The following is a 15,626-nucleotide window of genomic DNA, read 5'->3' as shown; positions in this document are numbered from 1 at the left end:
TACATACATTGATAATATAACCTAAAGTACAGTATATTATTTATCCTACATGAAATATATTCCACCTATAGCTGTAATACATGATTTATGAACTGATTTGCTTTCAATTATATGCATAACAGGTTGCACACATTGTTCACTCTTTTGCACAGACAGAAACTCCAGTTAACAAGTAAACTTAATTAGTGAGCTGCTTTATTAAAATAAGGGATTATGGCTTGAACAGCATTCCCTTGACATATGAGCAAAGATATTGGGGACCATGAAACACAGTGGTCTGACTTTTCACAATAAAGGATTCATAAACAAGAAGAAATTAGGATAATGAGGATTCCAGCAGCCTTAGGGCTCATTCACATCAGTAGCTGTTATGCTCTGTGTGGAACGGTGCCGATGTGCCAGAATCGATGCACCGCACTGTTTATTTTTATTTTTTTATTAGAACTTTGGATTAGTAACATGTGAGGTTTCATTCCATTCTAATCTTTGCATGGACAATGCGATGCAGTGGCTTCTGTTACAACATGCTGTGTTGGGGTGTGAAATGACTTCACAACAAACAAGGCAAACTGCTTTGTCTTTGCATTGGGACTGCCCAACACAAATGGTGTGAATGAGCCCTTAGGAAAGCAGTGTATTCAAACGCTATGAATGTCATAAATTAAAACTAGACCTGTGCTACAGTTAGGTTTTCCCTTGGGTCAATTTACTACAGACATATACAGTATCTCACAAAAGTGAGTACACCTCTCACATTTTTGTAATTATTTTATTACATCTTTTCATGTGATAACACTGAAGAAATGACACTTTGCTACAATGTAAAGTAGTGAGTGCACAGCTTGTATAACAGTGTAAATTTGCTGTCCCCTCAAAATAATTTAACACACAGTCATTAATGTATAAACCACTGGCAACAAAAGTGAGTACACCCCTAAGTGAAAATGTCCAAATTGGGCCCAATTAGCCATTTTCCCTCCCTGGTGTCATGTGACTCGTTAGTGTTACAAGGTCTCATACCCCCCCTTAATCTCTCCTTCTCAAGAGAGAATAAATGAAATCTCCCCATAGCTGAGCTCCTCCATGCCTCTTATCAGTTTGGTTGCTCTTGTTTGCACTTTCTCCAGTTCCCCGATATCCTTTTTGTGAACTGGTGCCCAAAACTGAACTGCATATTCTGGATTAGGTCTTACTGATGATTTGTACAGGGGTAAATGATATCTCTCTCTCTCTCTGGAGTATATGCCTCTCTTAATACAATAAAGTATTTTGCTTGCTTTGGAAACCACTGCTTGGCATTGCATGCCATTATTAACCTTATGATCTACCAAAACACCCAGATCCTTCTCCACCATTGATTCCTCCAGCGATACTCCCCCTAGTATGTATTATGCATGCATATTCTTAGCCTCCAAGATCATAACTTTACATGTATCAACATTAAACTTCATTTGCCACACAGTTGCCCAGTTAAACAGTGCATTGAGGTGGGCTTGTAAGTTGGAGATGTCCTGTAAGGATATTATTGAACTGTATAGCTTGGTATCATCTGCAAAGACTGAAATGGTGTTTTTATTTCCAGACCCTATATCATTTAGAAATATATTAAAAGTAAGGGCCCCAACACTGAACTTTGGGGTACACCACTAACAACCCTAGACCATTCAGAGTATGAATCATTAACCCAGGGGCGTAACTTAATCCTTCAGGGCCCCGGTGCATGAAACCATGATGGGCTACATCAACCCCCCTTCCAATCCAAACCCCGGGCTTCCAATTTTTGGAGGGTGTCTGTGGACATCCTCCCAAAACCCTGCCTCCCATGTGCAGTGGCGTTTCCAGCTTTCATATTTAGGGGGGGCACATGGGGGGACAGGGACAAAAATAGGGGGGCAATATAAAATGCATATATATATATATATATATATATATATATATATATATATATATATATATATCTATATCTATATCTATATCTATATCTATAGCCATATCTATACCTATATCTATATATATATATATATATATATATAGATATAGATATATATATCTATATCTATATATATATAGATATAGGTATAGAATATATATCTATATCTATATATATATATATATATATATATTATTTTATATATTATTATTATATTATATATATATATATATATATATATATATATATATATATATATATATATATATATATATATATTTTATCTATCCTGGGGCCCTTTACCCCTTTACTACGATCCCACAACGGCCCTTTCACATGTTCTGCAGTGAGCTCCCTTCCTACTGTATTGGGCCCCCCCCAGGGTGACAGAGAACAAGAGATATATGTCACCAGCATACCAAGAAAATATAAGGGTCCAAAGCAGTGGGAGAACTATCAGGGTTGCAAAGGTTGTCTTGCCACCGGGCCCTGGTGTTCTGTCACTGTTGGGTTCCCCGGCCCCTCTTGCTGTCCTGCCCCTGCTATTGACAGCGCTGGTCTGGCATTTCTTGGAATTTACAGGCTCGTTCTCCTGTCCTAAGGACAGGAGAAATCAGTCTGTTTTTCAGTAACTGAGAGTCCTGGCGGCGTCCTTCCTGCAACTCACTCTTCTCCCTGCCAATGAGGATGCAGGGGAAGGAGCAGATCGGGCGGCCGTGGTTGTGTGAGCGCTTGCATTATGCAGTGTCAGCGAGCAGAGGGAGGGGGGAGAAATCACCCGCAGGAGCTGACTGGGGACGTTCTCCCTCTCAATAGAGACCGTGTTACTCCAGCGGTGGCCCGAGTAAGATGCGGCACATCCGATATGAATACAAACAAAAAGAAATTGCCTTTTTGTAAAAAAAAAACCAAAAAAAAAAACATTTTTTTGGAGGGGCACATGGTGGGGCCCAGCATAATGTTGGGGGGGGGGGTCAGGGCCCCCTCTGCCCCCCCCTAGGGTCGCCATTGCCCATGTGTCCCCTGGGACGTGCATCCAGTGCAATCACAGAGGCATTTACCATGTGATCAGCTGATATAAACATGTAAAAAGACTTGCTGGTTATCAGCAGCCCTTTCATCCCATGCTGTGTCTGTGTAAGAAAATGAGAGCTGTTAACTGTCAAGAATGTCAGTAAATAGTTTACACTGATAATCAGTGCTGCCTATTAGTGCCACCTATCAGAGCTCATCAATGCTGCCTATTAGTGTCCATCAATGCTGACTATCAGTGCTGCATTTCAGTGCCGCCTCACTTGAGGAGTGCCGTCTTCTCAAAATAACTCAACATACAGCCATTCATGTCAAAATCGCTGGCAACAAAAGTGAGTACACCCCTAAGTGAAAATGTCCAAATTGGGCCCAATTAGCCATTTTCCCTCCATGGTGTCATGTGACTCAGTAGTTTTACAAGGTCTCGGGTGTGAATGGGGAGCAGGTATGTTAAATTTGGAGTTATCACTCTCACTATCTCATACTAGTCACTGGTAGTTCAACATGGTACCTAATAGCAAAGAACTCTCTGAGGATCTGAAAAAAAGAATTGCTGCTCTACATAAAGATGGCCTAGGCTATAAGAAAATTGCCAAGACCCTGAAACTGAGCTGCAGCACGGTGGCCAAGACCATCCAGTCATTTAACTGGACAGGTTCCACTCAGAACAGGACTCCCATGGTTGACCAAAGAAGTTGAGTGCACATGCTCCGCATCATATCCAGAGGTTGTCTTTGGGGAATAGACGTAAGAGTGCTGCCAGTATTGCTGCAGAGGTTGAAAGGGTGGGGGGACAGCCTGTCAGTGCTCAGACCATACATCGCACACTGCATCAAATTGGTCTGCATGACTGTCATTCCAGAAGGAAGCCTCTTCTAAAGATGATGCACAAGAAAGCCGGCAAACAGTTTGCTGAAGAAAAGCAGACTAAGGACATGGATTACTGGAACCATGTCCTGTGGTCTGATGAGACCAATATAAACTTATTTGGTTCAGATGGTGTCAAGTGTGTGTGGCGGCATGCCTACAATCAAGCATGGTGGTGGGAGTGTCATGGTCTGGGGCTGCATTAGTGCTGCTGGCACTGGGGAGCTACAGTTCATTGAGGGAACCAGGAATGCCAACTTGTATTGTGACATACTGAAGCAGAGCATGATCCCCTACCTTTGGAGACTGGGCTGCAGGGCAATATTCCAACATGATACTGACCCCAAACACACCTCTAAGATGACCACTGCCTTGCTAAAGAATCTGAGGGTAAAGGTGATGGATTGGCCAAGCATATCTCTAGACCTAAGCCCTATTGAGCATCTGTGGGGCATCCTCAAATGGAAGGTGGAGGAGAGCAAGGTCTCTAACATCCACCAGCTCTGTGATGTTGTCATGGAGGAGTGGAAGAGGACTCCAGTGGAACCTGTGAAGCTCTGGTAAACTCTTTTCATGTGATTTCAGTGAATATTTTTCATGTGATTTCAGTTCTCTCATTTGTCAGGGTTAGGATATGTGTGCTTACCCAGGACCATGATTGTAACTGCAGTCCTTATTTTTATCTTATCTTTTCTAAATAAATGATTTATATTTTTTATACTATTATATTGTCTTGCCTTGTATATGATGTACCTTTAAAGTCCCATTCTCTCACTTTCCTCACACCATTATTGTTAGGGATGTTGGTACTTTTGTATGTTGTGTTTCTTTTTTGGTGCTGGCCTCCCCCTTTATTCTCGACATTTACAGTTAGTTTAAAAAAAGAAAAAAAAAAAGAAAAAACCCAGTGACTCTAAATTGATAGCCATAACCAGAGGGTGTGGTAAGAGGATGAGGGCTTCAATTACATCTTGTGGGAGTCTTCCATCTTGCTGCACATCCCTGTCTCTCTCTCATCAATGTCCTTTTTCCTTTGACTGGGAGGGCAGTTTCTAGGTACACAGTTATACTGTAAACCACTCTTATGCCCCGTATACACGATCGGACTTTCCGACAACAAATCCGTGGAATTTTGTTCGACCCCCAGACCCCCCCCCCTGTGTGAATTGGTAATGGGGTATGTACCCCTACCATTTCTCAAAAAAGTGTCAAAAAGGTTAAAAAACACAAGAGACGGTTTTTGACAAGTCCTTTATTAATTTCTACTTCTTTCCGCTTCTTCTTCCATCTTCTTTCTTCTGGTCTTTCTTCGGTGTTCTTCTTCTTCCTCCATCTTCTTCTTCTAAATCTTCTTCTTCCTCTGCTATTCTCGTCCCGCATCTTCCCCTGGCTTCTTCTCCGCTTCGTCCGCACGACCCTCCTCAGTGGGAGTCTTCCACTGTGTGACACTTCGGTTCCTCTGACACTTCTTATATAACGGAGGGAGGGGTCACTCTGACGCACGGGGACTTTACGGGGAAAGCCATAGGGAAGTCCCCCCAAAGTCCCCGTGCATCAGAGGAGGGCGGGGTCACCGGATGGCCCCGCCCTCCGTTATATAAGAAGTGTCAGAAGAAACGAAGCGTCACATGACGGAAGACTCCCACTGAGGCGGATCGTGCGAACGGAGCGGAGTAGAAGCAGGAGGAAGATGAAGAACACCGAAGGAAGATCAGAAGAAAGAAGATGAAAGAAGAAGAAATTAATAAAGGACTTGTCAAAAACCATCTCTTGTGTTTTTTAACCTTTTTGACACTTTTTTGTAAAATGGTATGGGTACATTTGTATCCCATTACCAATTCACACAGGGGGGGGGCAGGATCTGGGATTCCCCGTGTTAAAGGGGGCTTTCAGATTCCGATAAGCCCCCTGCCCACAGACCCTCACAACCACTGGGCAAGGGTTGTGGGGATGAGGCCCTTGTTCCTATCAACATGGGGATATCCTCCCCATGTTGAGGGCATGTGGCCTGGTATGGTCCAGGAGGGGGGGCGCTCCCTCGTCCCCCCTCTTTTCCTGCTGACTGCCAGGTTGCATGCTCGGAAAAGGGTCTGGTATGGATTTTTGGGGGGACCCATGTCATTTTTTTTTTTAATTTTGGCACGTGGTTTCCCTTAAAACCCACACCAGACCTGAAGGGCCTGGTATTGAATGTTGGGGGACCCCCACGCATTTTTTTTTTTTTAATTTTGGTTTGGGGTTCCCCTGTGGGGAAATCCCATGCCGTTTTTATCAATGAACTTTTATGTGTATTGTCGGACCGACAATTCATTATAGCCGCGAGTAGTTTTAAATGACTTTTTTCCTTTACAAATGTCATTTTGCTGTCAGACTATTCTAAATACGCGAAACATGCGCCCCTTTACAGGCATACTATAGACACCCCCCAGGTATGAAATTTAAAGGAATATTACACTTTTATTGTTTCACTTTAAGCATTATTAAAATCACTGCTCCTGAAAAAACGGCCGTTTTTAAAACTTTTTTTTGCATTGATACATGTCCTCTGGAGCAGGACCCAGGTCCCCAAACACTTTTTATGACAATAACTTGCATATTAACCCTTAAAATGAGTTCTTTTAATTTCTCCCATAGACAATTCACTATAGCCAACACCGCTTTTACTTCATGACTGTCCGGTAAGTACTTACCGAGGCCGAGATGCCGAGAGTGGTTCGCCCTTGCCACTATGCGCACCCCGTCTCCTGGAGATGAAACAGGGAATGGGTGGCACTAAGGAGCACAGGCCATCAGCAGGTATGGGTCCCTTGTGGGAAACTGAAGAGCCGGGTCTGGGCATGCAGGAGTCCAGGAACCAGTGGAAGTCCCGTTGCTGGGTGGAGCAGACAAACTGTAAGCAAGCAGAGGGTCAAACACAGGCAATAAGCAAGACAAGTCCATAGAACAGGCCAGGGGTCAAACACTGGTATCAAGCAGAGGAAGTCCATTAATCAGCCCGGAGGTCAAACACTGGTATCAAGCAGAGGAAGTCCGTTAATCAGGCCGGGGGTCAAACACTGGTATCAAGCAGAGGAAGTCCGTTAATCAGGCCGGGGGTCAATCCAGGAGAGAGGCAGCGTGGTAAGAGCAGTCCGGGTCACAACAGAAACCAAAGCTCCGGAATCAATTATTGCTGGCAGACGAGTTTCCTCTTCTGGTAGCTGTAGAGAAATAAGGAGATAAACATAAGTCTTGGGTATACCCATGGATCGGTAAATCACAGTGTCTTGCGGGTATGACTTACTAGGCCTCACTGGACAGCTGCGGAGGAAATGACTGGAACCTCCACAGTACAGACACAGATTGGATTGGCGTCTGCGTTGCTTTTCTTCAGGAGTCAGGGGGGCACGCACCAGTCCGAGTTGCATGGGCTCGGCTTCAGGAGCCGAGGAGGTAACAGCAGGAGGAGGTGGAGTATGGATAGGCATTGGCCTGAAGGGGGTCCAACTAGATTGTGGCCCTTGAAAACGTTCTGCGCGACGCTTACGTAAACGCCTATCCAGCTTGGTGGCTGATTAGATTAGTTCCTCTAGAGAGGCTGGGGTTTCTATCCTAGCCAGTTCATCCTTAAGGACCTCAGACAGACCTTTACAGTATTGGTACCTCAAAGCAGGCTCATTCCAACCCGTGTCAGCTGCCCACTTGCGGAATTCCACTTTGTAATCCTCTATAGGCCTCTTTCCCTGGGAGAGGTTATGAAGGGTTGCTTCAGCGGTAGCAGTGCGTTGTGGATCATCATAAAGTTTTTTAGCCATGCTCTCAAAGATGGTATCAATAGAATTCAAGACAGGGCTCCTTTGTTCCATCAGACTGTGAGCCCAAGCTTGTGGCTCCTCAGCTAGAAGGGAGATAACAAACCCCACTTTTACTGTGTCAGAAGAAATAGTCCTGGGCTGGAGGGCCAGATAGAGCGAGCAGGCATTCTTGAAGGCTCTGTATTTTTTACGATCCCCCGAGAAGCGCTCAGGTGTAGGGACCCTGGGCTCAGGGAGCGCCATAACTACCATTGAGCTTGCAGTGGGCTGAGGGGCGGAGGCCCCACTAGCAGGTGCGGGAGCTGCGGCTGAAGGTAGAGGCGGACTGGATAGTTGCTGAAGGCGGCTGTCAATTTGGGTATAGCCCTCTTGTAGTTTCTGGACTGTGTCAGTGAGGGCTGAGACCTGCTGGCACAGGATCTATAAAGGGGAACGCACTCTGTCGGCCTCAGACATCTGCCTGGTTTGTACTGTCAGGTAAGTACTTACCGAGGCCGAGATGCCGAGAGCGGTTCACCCTTGCCACTATGCCCACCCCATCCCCTGGAGATGAAACAGGGAATGGGTGGCACTAAGGAGCACGGGCCACCAGCAGGTATGGGTTCCTTGTGGGAAACTGCAGAGCCAGGTCTGGGGATGCAGGAGTCCAGGAACCGGTGGAAGTCCCATTGCTGGGTGGAGCAGACAAACTGTAAGCAAGCAGAGGGTCAAACACAGGCAATAAGCAAGACAAGTCTGTAGAACAGGCCAGGGGTCAAACACTGGTATCAAGCAGAGGAAGTCCATTAATCAGGCTGGGGGTCAAACACTGGTATCAAGCAGAGGAAGTCCGTTAATTAGGCCGGGGGTCAAACACTGGTATCAAGCAGAGGAAGTCCGTTAATCAGGCCGGGGGTCAAACACTGGTATCAAGCAGAGGAAGTCCGTTAATTAGGCCAGGGGTCAAACACTGGTATCAAGCAGAAGAAGTCCGTTAATCAGGCCGGGGGTCAATCCAGGAGAGAGGCAGCGTGGTAAGAGCAGTTCGGGTCACAACAGGAGATCAGGTGAGCATAAACAGGAAACAGGAAACAGGAAGCAGGAAGCAACAGGAGCTGAAGACAAACCAGCAACCAGCCTGGGTGCTGGAGCTGATTTAAATAGCCCCGCCAGAGTGTCACTGTGGGTGTGCATGAGTCACAGCACCCGTGTGCTATCGAGCAAGCGCGCTCGCCGCTCCATCGAGCCGCGCGCACACATGCGCCTGAAGCGCCAATCCAGCGCGCACGCGCCCAGGGACAGGATGAATGTGACTGGAGAGGACCCTTCTCTGACAATGACTTTTTTTTCCCTTTAGAAATGTAATTTTGCTCCCGAAAAAACAGCCATTTTTAAAACTTTTTTTGCATTGATACATGTCCCCTGGGGCAGGACCCAGGTCCCCAAACACTTTTTATGACAATAACTTGCATATTAACCCTTAAAATTAGCACTTTTGATTTCTCCCATAGACAATTAAAACTATAGCCGACACCGTTATTACTTCATGACTTTTTTTTCCCTTTAGAAATGTCATTTTGCTGTCAGACTATTCTAAACATGGGAAAAAAGTTCCACTTTACAAGCATACTATAGACACCCCCCAGGTACGAAATTTAAAGGAATATTTCACTTTTATTGTTTCACTTTAAGCTTTATTAAAATCACTGCTCCCGAAAAAACGGACGTTTTTAAAACTTTTTTTGCATTGATACATGTCTTCTGGGGCAGGACCCGGGTCCCCAAACCCTTTTTAGGACAATAACTTGCATATTAGCCTTTAAAATTAGCACTTTTGATTTCTCCCATAGACTTTAAAAGGGTATTCCGCGGCCTTCGAATTTGCCGCAAACACCCCAAATTGTACGCTGTTTGGCGAACTGGCGAACAGCCAATGTTCGAGTCCAACTCATGTTCGACCCGAACATAAAGCCCATCCCTAGTCATGTGATATCTTCATTAGGAACGCTAGTTTTACAAAACCAAGCGCTTCTGGCTCGTTCTTAATTTCGAGCATGCATGGACTTTTGTGTGACGGACTTGTGTACACACAATTGGAAGGTCCGACAACAAAAATTTGTTGGCGGAAAATTTGAGAAGCTGCTAGCCAACATTTGTTGGCGGAAAGTCCGACAACAAATGTTCGATGGAGCATACACACGGTTGGACTTTCCGCCAACTAGCTCACATCCAACATTTGTTGTTGGAAAATCTGATCGTGTGTACGCAGCATTAGTGTCAACTGGGTTCTCAATTTAGGATCTGCTCATTGTTTTACCTCGGTGCTTGAACTAAAATGTTCTAGTTACATAGTTCATCTGGTAGAAAAGAGACACAAGTTCATCTAGTTTAACCAATAAAAGAGGAAAAAAAATTACAATCCTATATACACAATCCTATACCCACAGTTGATCCAGAGGAAGGCAACCCACCCCCCCCCCCCCCCCCAGCAAAGCATGATCCAATTTGCTCCAGCAGGGGAAATAATTCCTTCCTGTCCTCAAAGAGACAATCAGATATTCCCTGAATCAACTTTACCTCTAAATGTTAGTATCCAGTTATATTATGTACATTTAGGAAATAATCCAGGCCTTTTTTAAAGTAATCTACTGAGCTGGACAGAACCAGATCTTGAGGGAGTTTATTCCACATTTTCACAGCTCTTACTGTGAAGAAGCCTTTCTGTATTTGGAGATCAAATCTCTTTTCCTCCAGACGTAAAGAGTCCCCCCTTGTCCTCTGTGATGATGTTAAAGTGCATAACAACCCCAAGTTGACTATATGGGTCACTTATGTTTTTATACATGTTTATCATACCCCCCCTTAATCTCCTCTTCTCAAGCGATAATAAATTCAGTTTCTCTAATCTTCCCTCATAGCTGAGCTCCTCCATGCCTCTTATCAGTTCGGTTGCCCTTCTCTGCACTTTCTCCAGTTCCCCAATATCCTTTTTGTGAACTGGTGCCTAAAACTGAATTGCATATTCCAGATGAGGTCTTACTAATTATTTGTACACAGGCAAAATGATGCTTGGTTCAATGGTAGTTGGTTCAATTAAAGTTAAACTGCGTATGAATGGGAATTAGGGACTTTGGATTGTAAGTTTCTTGTGCTCATGGACTGACGAGAATGTGTAATATATAGTGCCTTGAAACAGTATCCATACCCACAACTTTATTCCAGACCTGTCTGGTGTGTTCCTTGGCCTTCATGATGCTGTTTGTTTACTAAGGTTCTCTAACAAACTTCTGAGGGCTTCATAGAACAGCTGTATTTATATTGATATTAAATTACATACAGGTGGACTCTATTTCCTAATTAGGTGACTTCTGAAGGCAATTGGTTCCATTAGATTTTAGTTATGGGGTATCAGAGTAAAGGGGGCTGAATACAATTGCACGCCTTTCACTTTTCAGATATTTATTTGTAAAAATAATTAAAAGCCATTTATCATTTTCCTTCCACTTCACAATTTTGTTCCACTTTGTGTTGGTCTATTACATAAAATCTCAATAAAATACATTTATGTTTTTGGTTGTAACATGACAAAATGTGGAAAATTGCACGGGTATGAATACTTTTACTTATAAAGTATTGCGTAAATTGACAAGCAATATAAATACATGCAATAAATAAAAATTAAAAATAGATTACATATATTATCTGTTTATCCAGTAATCCCTTCTTGAAGATTAGTTACAACCCTATCATGTAATTGAATTCCCATCTAGGCCTCTAGGGGCTTTCCCAGCTTCATTTCATATACAGAGAACTAGACACCTGTGCTATTGAAAGTACTACACAGCTTTTGGTCCCCATGTAGTACAGTATCTGAACCAACAGATTTAACCACATCAGCATGATGTAATTACAATTTCCTGTACCTGTCTGCTGACATTAGAATTTGACTATATCTACCTTTTAGTTTGATATTTCTTCTAGCCATCTGTCTCATAGTCAGCTACCACCAGCGGGGCAAACACAAAATTCACAACCTGAGAATTGCCAGCAGCCAAGTTCTAAGCTTGTTTTCAGGGGTGAAACTGTGGGCACTGTCTAGTTTCTGTTCTTGGTGTGGTCAATAAAATACAAACCCGTATTTAACACCATGCTGATGTGAGTTTGACCCCAGTAATGGCTGCTATATGTTCTGGAACTAGCTCAATGAGAGCTCCATAGTGTCCCACTGTTTATGTTAACCATACTAACATCAATGTCATGCAAGCTACAGTATCTCAAAAATAAGTACACCCCTCACATTTTTGTAAATATTTTATTATACCTTTTTTTGTGACAACACTGAAAAAATGACACTTTGCTACAATGTAAAGTAGTGAGTGTACAGCTTGTATAACAGTGTAAATTTGCTGTCCCCTCAAAATAACTCAACACACAGCCATTAATGTCTAAACCGCTCGCAACAAAAGTGAGTACACCCCTAAGTGAAAATGTCCAAATTGGGCCCAAAGTGTCAACATTTTGCGTGGCCACCATTATTTTCCAGCACTGCCTTAACCCTCCTGGGCATGGAGTTCACCAGAGCTTCACAGGTTGCCACTGGAGTCCTCTTCCACTCCTCCATGACGACATCAAGGAGCTGGTGGGTGTTAGAGACCTTGCACTCCTCCACCTTCCATTTGAGGATGCCCCACAGATGCTCAGTAGCATTTAGGTCTGGAGACATGCTTGGCCAATCTATCACCTTTACCCTCAACTTCTTTAGCAAGGCAGTGGTTGTCTTGGAGGTGTGTTTTAATTTAATATCACTACTGTATATGTCTGCACACTATATGTGTACCACCCTACACTATACAGTGTTTCCTAACCTAATAATAAACTCCTCTTATTTTCACTCTTTATTTTGGCCAATTAAATATATTATTGAAAGCTTTTTGTTGTATCTCTTCCATAGGTGAGCTGATAACATCTTGTGCTTTCTGACTGTACTGACTGCTATTGGTTAGCATTGTGCTGATTATTAATAGTTAGCATTGTGCATAGTTTATTCTGTGGATTATATAACATCTATCTCCTGTGTTATGGAGGAGAGGAGGAGGGTGTTCTGATATCTTTTAATAGGGTGACAGTGGCCGCAGATGCAGAATGGTGGATATGTGTTGTCAACCTAAGACAGGATGTGTGCTACTGGCAAAATCATCAGGTGAAAATAAAAGAAGAAATGCCTAAAAAACATGCCATGTCATAGCAATTTAAAAAGAAAACACAACAAATGAATTAATACCTGAGCAGATGATTCTTCTTATGCGGCGTACACAGGAGCGGACTTTTCCACCGGACTGGTCCGACGGACCAAATCCAGCGGACAATCCCACCATGTGTGGGCTTCATCGGACTTCCGACTGACCTTTTTTGGTCAAAAATCCACCACACTTTAGGTTTGAAACATGCTTCAAATCTTTCCGCCGAAACTCCGCCGGACTCAGTTCGTATCGGGAAGCCCGTTCATCTGTATGCTGGTCCAACGGACCAAATATGACACAAGGGCAGCTACAGCACCTGCTCGCGAGAATGTTTCCAGCGCGATAATATCGCGCTGGTTCTTGGCGACAGGGTATAAAGCGCGAGAAAGAGGCGACAATGTTGTCTGGTATGGATTTTAAGGGGAACCCCCTACGCCGAAAAAATGGTGGAGGGGTCCCACCCAAAATCCATACCAGACCCCTATCCGAGCACGCAGCCCGGCCGGTCAAGAAAGGGAGTGGGGATGAGCGAGCGCCCCCCCTTCTGAACCGTACCAGTCCGCATGCCCTTAATATGGGGGGGTGGGTGCTGTGGGGAAGGGGGCGCCCTGCAGCCCCCCACCCCAAAGCACCTTGTCCCTATGTTGATGAGGACAAGGGCCTCTTCCTGACAACCCTGGCCGTTGGTTGTCAGGGTCTGCGGGCAGGGGGCTTATCAGAATCCGGGAGCCCCCTTTAACAAGGGGGCCCCCAGATCCCAGGCCCCCGCCCTATGTGAATGAGTATGGGGTACATCGTACCCCTAACCATTCACCTAGGGAAAAAAGTGTCAATAAAAAACACACTACACAGGTTTTTAAAGTAGTTTATTAGGCAGCTCCGGGGTCTTCTTCCAACTTCGGGGGGTCTCTTCCAACTTCTCCGCTCTCTCCAGCCTCTTCTCCCGGTGTCCGGTTCTTCTCCTGCTCTCCGGTTCTTCTGCCGGGCTCCTCAGCTATCTTCTGCTCTTTTGCCGCTTATTTGCTAGCGGTGGCCCAGTCTTCTCCTTCGTTTTATTCCCTCTTCTCTTCTTCCGATGTTGACACGGCGCAATGACTTATATAGGCATGGGGCGTGGTCTCCGGGTGATGTCACCCGGTGACCCCGCCCCTTATGACGTCACAGTCCCGGGGCATGCTGGGACTGTGCCGTCATAAGGGGCGGGGCCACCACCCGGTCACCACGCCCCATGCCTATATAATTCATTGCACACCTCACCCACAGAATTACAGCGGGAGAGAGCGTCATGTCGACATCGGAAGAAGAGAAGAGGGAAGAAGATGACGAAGAAGACCGGGCCACCGCTAGCAAAAAAACGGCAAAATAGCAGAGGATAGCAGAGGAGCCCGGAAGAAGAACCGAAGAGCGGGAGAAGAACCGGACACCAGGAGAAGAGGCGGAGAAGTCGGAAGAGACCCCCCAAAGTCAGAAGAAGATCCCCGGAGCTGCCTAATAAACTACTTTAAAAACCTGTGTAGTGTGTTTTTTATTGACACTTTTTTCCCCAGGTGAATGGGTAGGGGTACGATGTACCCCATACTAATTCACATAGGGTGGGGGGGCCGGGATCTGGGGGCCCCCTTATTAAAGGGGGTTCCCGGATTCTGATAAGCCCCCCGCCCGCAGACCCCGAAAACCAACGCCCAGGGTTGTCGGGAAGAGGCCCTTGTCCTCATCAACATAGGGACAAGCTGCCGGGCTGCGTGCTTAGATAAGGGTCTGGTATGGATTTTGGGGGGCCTCCCACACCGTTTTTTTAGGTGTAGGGGGGTTCCCCTTAAAATCCATACCAGACCTGAGGGCCTGGTATGCTCTGTGACGGGGCTCGCAAGGTGTCAATCTCGCCGATAAAAGCTCCGAGATTGACTTCCTTTTCTAGTCCCGTCGTACCTCATCACGTTCAAAATGAACAGACTTTAGTCCGTGTGTGGGCAAGTCCATTCATTCGTAAGTCTGCCGTAACTCCGTTGAAAGTCCGTCAGGAAGACCGACGGATCTAGTCTGACGGATAAGTCCGGTCGTGTGTAGGCAAGTCCGTTCGTTCGGAAAGTCCATCAGGAGGCCGCCGGAAGTCCTTCGGGAAGACCGTCGGACCTAGTCTGCCAGAAAGTCCGGTCATGTGTACGCAGCATTAGGCATGGAATTGCATCAATGATAACTTTTATTTCCCAGTTTCAACCCATTTTAAAGCTTGAGGGTCTGATCAGGAATTTACATAGCATTTCCCAACCAAGTTTTAAAATATTACATTTTTTATTTCATATTTAGACTTAAGCAGCTCCATGTGGCATATCATGGCAATTTAAAAAGATAACCACACATGACTATGGCAAGACAGATGCAAGCTGGCCTTAATGCCTTTGCACCTACCCTACTATTATGTTTACCATCTTAAGGTTGAATATAGTTTTTATTAAGATTTTTTAGTGATACAAAAATAATACAAATGAAGTATTAGTAGAAAAAAAAGGGAGGAGGGGACAGAATACCAGTCAATATATATAACATCCTAGATTAAGCTATATAACCATGTCAAATCATTTTCACTAGTAATGAATAACTCTTCTGTGTCACTGTATTAAATATAAATGGGGCCTAATTCTCAAGCGGACACTCTATTGAGGATGAGGTCCGAGGAGGAATGGTGAATCCATGGGTACCATAGTAGTTTATGCTTGTCCCAAGTATTTCCCATTTTTGCTTGCATCTCTTCCATAAGCATGGTATCATTAAGGGTATCAATCC

Source organism: Aquarana catesbeiana, linkage group LG07 (genome assembly GCF_042186555.1).
Source record: "Aquarana catesbeiana isolate 2022-GZ linkage group LG07, ASM4218655v1, whole genome shotgun sequence".
Taxonomy (NCBI): domain Eukaryota; kingdom Metazoa; phylum Chordata; class Amphibia; order Anura; family Ranidae; genus Aquarana; species Aquarana catesbeiana.
Note: the sequence above shows the minus strand (reverse complement) of the source record.